Genomic DNA, 6,000 nt, shown 5'->3' with positions numbered 1-6,000 from the left:
TAACATGCTACACTATTCTAATCCAAGAAGTATAGAGAAGAATATGCGATATCTGGTGATCAAGGGGGGGGGGGCTTGCCTGGTTGCTCTGGTAAGAAGGAGGGGTCGTCAACAGCGTAGTCGGACGGGGCACCAGCAGTGGCGTCGGTCTCGTAGTCTACTGGAGAGAAGAGGGGGAAGAAACAACGAATACAATGCAAACAGATGCATAACGATGCATGACAAAGCAAACAGTGGTGTTAGGTGTGCCCTAACGCGGTAAGAGGTGATACCGGCGAAGGGGGGAAACATCCTGGAAAGTATCCCCGGTGTTTCATGTTTTCGGACAGATGAACCGGAGGGGGAAATTTGCGTGTTCGATATGCTAGGGGTGTGTGGCGGACGAACGGGCTGCGTATTCAGATTCGTCTCGTCGTTCTGAGCAATTTTCATGTAGAAAATATTTTCATCTGAGCTACGGTTTATTTTATATGATTTCCTAAAGTTTTAAATCATTTTAGAATTTATTTAATTAATTTAATTCAACATTATCCAGAATAGTGCATGCTGATGTCATCATGACATCATCATGACGTCAGCATGACGTCAGCAGTCAACAAAGGTGTTGACTGGTCGAACTGACGTGTGGGTCCAGTGGGACCCACGTGTCATACTCTGTTTAGGTTTATTAGGATTTAGCTAATCTAATTACTGTTTAATTAACCTAACTAGTTAATTAGATTAATTAAGTTAATTAATTTACTAATTAATTATTAATTTTATTAATTCATTTTTAATTTTATTTTTTTATTTAAAATCGTTCTGGGGGTGGGCCCCCTGTGTCATAGGCAGGGGGGCTTAGCGGGCGCCGGGTTCGCGGGAGCAGGGGCGCCGCGGCTTACAGGCACAGGCATCCGACCCGATTGGGGAGATGCCCAGATTGACAGGGGGGCGCCGGCCACGGGCACGGCAAGGCCGGCCGCCTGGGGCGGCAGCGGCAACGGCGAGGCCACGCCGGGGTGGCGTCGGGGATGGGAGCGAAGGTGCGGCGCGGTAAACGGCGGGACGACGAGCGGTGGCAAGCGAGTTGCGGGTGCAGCAGGGGGGCTGCGAGCACGCGGGGTCGGGCGATGGAACGCCGCTAGCCGCGGCAGTAGCAGGAGCGGCGACGGGCGGGCGCATGCTGGCGCGCGAGCGCGGGGCGTGCGGGCGATGGGCGACACACACGGGCGGCAGAGGCGGGGCTCGGCGGCGGAGCAAGGGGCTTGGCCGCGGGCGGCTGCGGGCGCGGAGAAGGGAGCAGGGAGGCCGCGGCGGAGGGAGGCAGCAGGGGCGAGGCGAGGAGCACGGGGAGTAGGTGCGCGCGCGCTTCTGCGCGGCCAGGATGGGCCGGCCACGGCGCGGGCGCACGGGACGCGCGCAGCATGCAGGCAGCACGGGTGGTCGGCGCGGTGGGCAGGGGAGGAGGCGAGGCCTGCGCGACGGCAGCGGAGCAACAGCTCGAGCAGCAGTCGCGGCAGGATAGCAGCGGCGGGGGTCCTCACCAGGGTTTGTAGGGCAAAGGCAGCGGGGTTCGAGGTGGGGGATGGGGACGACGTGCGTAGGGGAAGGCAGGCCGGCGGGGTAGACGACGAGGTGGCTCCGGCGAGGCCCGTGGAGCTCCGGGCGGCGGCGACTGGGTTCGATCGGGGCGGCGTCCTGGACGGGGGTTCGTTCGCCCAATCCAGATCTGGATCGAGGAGGGGGAAAAGGTGGGGAGCGAGTGGGGGAAGTCGGGGTGTCGGTCGATCTAGGTCACAGGGGGAGTGGGGGTTATGGGGCACCGACTTGGCCGTCCTGGCTTGCCCAGTGGCCAGCTGGGCCGAGGCCCAGCGGGGGGGGGGGGGTTCGTTGTTTTATTTTTGTTCTTCTGTTTTTATTTTCTTTTTCTTTTATTTATTTTCACTTTAGTGTTTTAATTACTTTAGAACACCTTAGCACTTTCTAAACATGTGTCTTCTTCACAACAATTACCTATGTAATATTTGGCACTAACCGAACATTTTTGTTTAAATGTTTGAAATCTTTTGTTGTTGCCATATTTTGAATTTGAATTTTGAACCGGTTTTGAACTAACGAGAGATTAGCAACAGTAACGGGGGTGAATTGGCATCATTAGCAGAGTTTTACTGTAGCCTAATTATCCAGGCGTTACATTTCTCCTCCACTACAAGAAATATCATCACGAGATTTAGGAGGTAGAAGGAATGGTGCGACCACTGGACCTTGAGGAACTTGATCGCCTTCTGACGTGTTCGGCGTTTAGCTTGGTCGAGAATGCGGACCGGATGCTCTTTATAGGAGAGGTCCTGTTGCAATTCGAGCACTTCATGATCCACTGCTTGGATTGGGTCCTTGAAGCAACGGCAGAGCTGTGACACGTGGAACACATCGTGAACCTGAGAAAGGTTCGGCGGAAGCTCCAGTTGATATGCCACTTTTCCACGCCTTTCGAGAATAGGGAATGGACCAATATAGCGAGGAGCTAGCTTGCGCTTGATTCCGAAGCGGTGAGCACCCTTGATTGGTGTGACTCTAAGATAAGCCTTTTCGCCAGGTTGATAGACCATGTCTTTATGATGACGGTCATACTGACTCTTCTGACGCGACTGAGCAGTCTTGAGATTCTCGCGAATAATGCGGACTTGTTCTTCGGCATGTTGGATAATATCCGGACCAAAGAGTGGACGTTCCCCAGTTTCTGACCAGTTCAGAGGGGTTCAGCACTTTCGTCAATATAATACTTCGAATGGGGCCATCTTCAGACTAGCTTGATAGCTATTGTTATAGGAGAACTTAGCATACGGGAGAGATTCCTCCCATTTCTTGCCGAAGGAAATAACACAAGATCAAAGCATGTCTTCGAGAACTTGGTTGACACGTTCAACTTGCCCTTGCGACTGAGGATGAAATGCAGTACTGAATGACAGATGAGTTCCCATAGCTTCTTGGAAACTAGCCCAGAATCTTGAAGTGAATAAGCTGCCACGGTCTGAGCTGATAACCAATGGAATACCGTGGAGTGAAACAATCCTGGACACATAGAGAGTTGCCAGCTGACTAGCAGTGATCGTTTCTTTGACTGCCAGAAAATGTGCAACCTTAGAAAGCCGGTCAATGACGACAAGAATAGCATCATTACCTTTCTGCGATTTGGGAAACCCAGTGATGAAGTCCATTTCAACATGGTCCCATTTCCATTCAAGAATAGAGATAGGTTGCGGAGTTCCAGCAGGCCTTTGATGTTCTGCCTTGATACGATGGCAAACGTCACACTCGGCAACATAACGAGGAATGTCTTGCTTCATATTAGACCACCAGAATCTCTGACGAATGTCTTGGTACATCTTGGTGCTACCGGGATGAATAGACAGAGGCGTATCATGAGCTTCTTTCATAACCTCATGTGTCATATCCAGGTTTTTCTCCTTACACGGCACCACTAGGAGGCCTTTGAAGTACAAAGTGTCATCATCAGCAACAGTGAAGAATGAGGGCTTTCCTTCTGCGAGGTAGCGTTTAATGTTCTCAACTTGAGAGTCATATCCCTGAAGTCTCTTGATGGAGTCCAAGAGATCTGGTTCGACAGCCAGGGTATTGAGGGAACCCTGGGAAACAACACGGAGGTTCATCTTGCGAAACTCCTTAGGAGGGGGAGTGAGTGCACCCGGAGGAACAATATGGAGGTTCAGCTTTCTGAATTCTTCAACAAGCGAGGGCTGAACTTTGTGAACCTGGAGGTGGTTGCAGTAAGACTTGCGGCTCAAGGCATCAACCATTACATTAGCCTTGCCTGGTGTATAGGAAATACCCAAGTCAAAGTCTGCAACAATCTCCATCCATCTCTGCTGACAGAGGTTCAGGTCTGGCTGAGTAAACAGATACTTCAGACTTTGGTGATCGGTGAAGATCTCGCAACGATTACCAAGAAGGTAATGTCGCCACTGCTTCAGTGCATGAATGCATCAACAAGCGCGAGGTCGTGAACTGGGTATTTCTCTTCGTGAGGGCGAAATTGCCGAGAGGCATAAGCAATCACTTTGCGGTCTTGCATTAGGACATAGCCTAATCCTTGACGGGAAGCGTCGCAGTAAATGACGAAGTCCTTCTTAGTATCAGGTGGAGCTAGCACTGGGGCAGAAGTCAACTTGTCTTTGAGTGCCTGGAAACTTCCCTGATATTTGTCTGTCCATTGGAACTTGACACCCTTATGCAATAGGTTAGTCAGAGGCCTAGCGATCTTGGAGAAGTTCTCGACGAATCAACGGCAATAGCTCGCGAGTCCGAGAAAACTTCTGACTTGCTTGACATTCTTCGGAGGAGTCCAATCGAGAATAGCCTGAACTCGCTCGGGGTTGATGGCAATACCATCCTTGGAGATGACATGCCCAAGATAGGTTACTCCGGGAAGCCAGAATTCACACTTGGAGAACTTGGCATATAGCTGATGCTCTTGTAGCTTTTCCAGCACAAGACAAAGATGTTCAACATGCTCTTCTTTGTTCTTGGAAAATACCAGGATATCATCCAGATAAACCACGACGAACTTGTCGAGGTATTCCATGAATATATAGTTCATCAGACAAGAGAAGGTGGTTGGAGCATTGGTTAAGCCGAATGACATGACGGTGTACTCGTATGAACCATATCAAGTCACGAAGGCGGTCTTTGGGATATCCTCTTCACGAACACGGATCTGGTGGTAACACAACCTCAAGTCGAGTTTAGAGAACACTGATGAACCAGCCAGTTGATCATATAGATCGTTGATCCGAGGAAGAGGATATTTGTTCTGAATGGTAGCTTGGTTAATAGGACGGTAGTCTTGGACTAATCGGTTTGTCCCATCCTTCTTCTTGACAAAGAGAGAAGGTGCTCACCAAGGAGAGCAACTTGGGCGAATGAAACCACTGCGAAGAGATTTGTCGATTTCCTCCTTAAGCTCAATGAGTTCATGCGGCGGCATCTTGTAGGGCCGCTTGGCTATAGGAGTGGTGCCTGGTTTCAAGTCGATGATGAATTCGACAGCTCTAGTAGGGGGAATCCCTGGAAGTTCTTCAGGAAAGACGTCTTGGAATTCACGAACGACAGGAATGTTTTCAATGCCCTCGAGTGGTGTAGCGTTCAATGCATTCAATGCATAAAGCCTTGCCTCGGCATTCTGAACCAGACTATCATTGTAGCTTATTATTTCATCGGAAGGGTGTAGCAGATGGACGGTCTTAGTGGCGCAAACTATAGAAGCAGTATGCGCTTTCAACCAATCCATCCCCAGAATGAGATCAATGCTACAGGAGTTCAGGATGATGGGAGAGACAAGGAATTCCAATCCTTCAGTTTCAACAGGAACGTCGTTGCAAATCATGGAGGTCCGACATTGGCCCGCAGGGGTGTGTACTAATAGCAAAGCATTCATGTCTTCACTTTTAATGCCATGCATGAATGCAAAATCTTCAGACATGAATGAATGTGATGCACCTGTATCAAATAAAATGGATGATGGTACTGAATTTACAAGGAGTGTACCCATCACAGTAGCAGGCTGGTCTTGAGCTTCATTGAGATCAACGTGGTTGGCATGAACACGACCATAAGACTTGGCATTGTTGTTGCGGGGCTGGTTGTTTCCACGGCCAGCTGCTGGAAGGGCCAGTTGATTCTGGTTCTGATTCTGATAGCAGTTCCTGGCAAGGTGACCTGGTTGACCACACTTGTAGCACAGACCATTATTGGGAGTGGGAACATGAGCTCCGGGTGGTGGAGCTGGAAGTCTTGGCTGCCTAGATGGTGGAGGCATACGAGGTGTAGCATAGGTCTGCCTTGGCGCAGGTGCATTTGGACGGTACATGTTGTTTGGGATCCAGATCTTACGCTTCTGCAAGGGCGGGCCCGAAGATGAGCCCGTGTCACGGTTGCACCTGTGAGAGCTCTGATGTTCCTGTAGACCAGTCTCGACATTGATGGCCTTATTCACCAAGGTGG

The sequence above is a fragment of the Aegilops tauschii genome, chromosome 5 (genome assembly GCF_002575655.3).
Source record: "Aegilops tauschii subsp. strangulata cultivar AL8/78 chromosome 5, Aet v6.0, whole genome shotgun sequence".
Lineage (NCBI taxonomy): Eukaryota > Viridiplantae > Streptophyta > Magnoliopsida > Poales > Poaceae > Aegilops > Aegilops tauschii.
Note: the sequence above shows the minus strand (reverse complement) of the source record.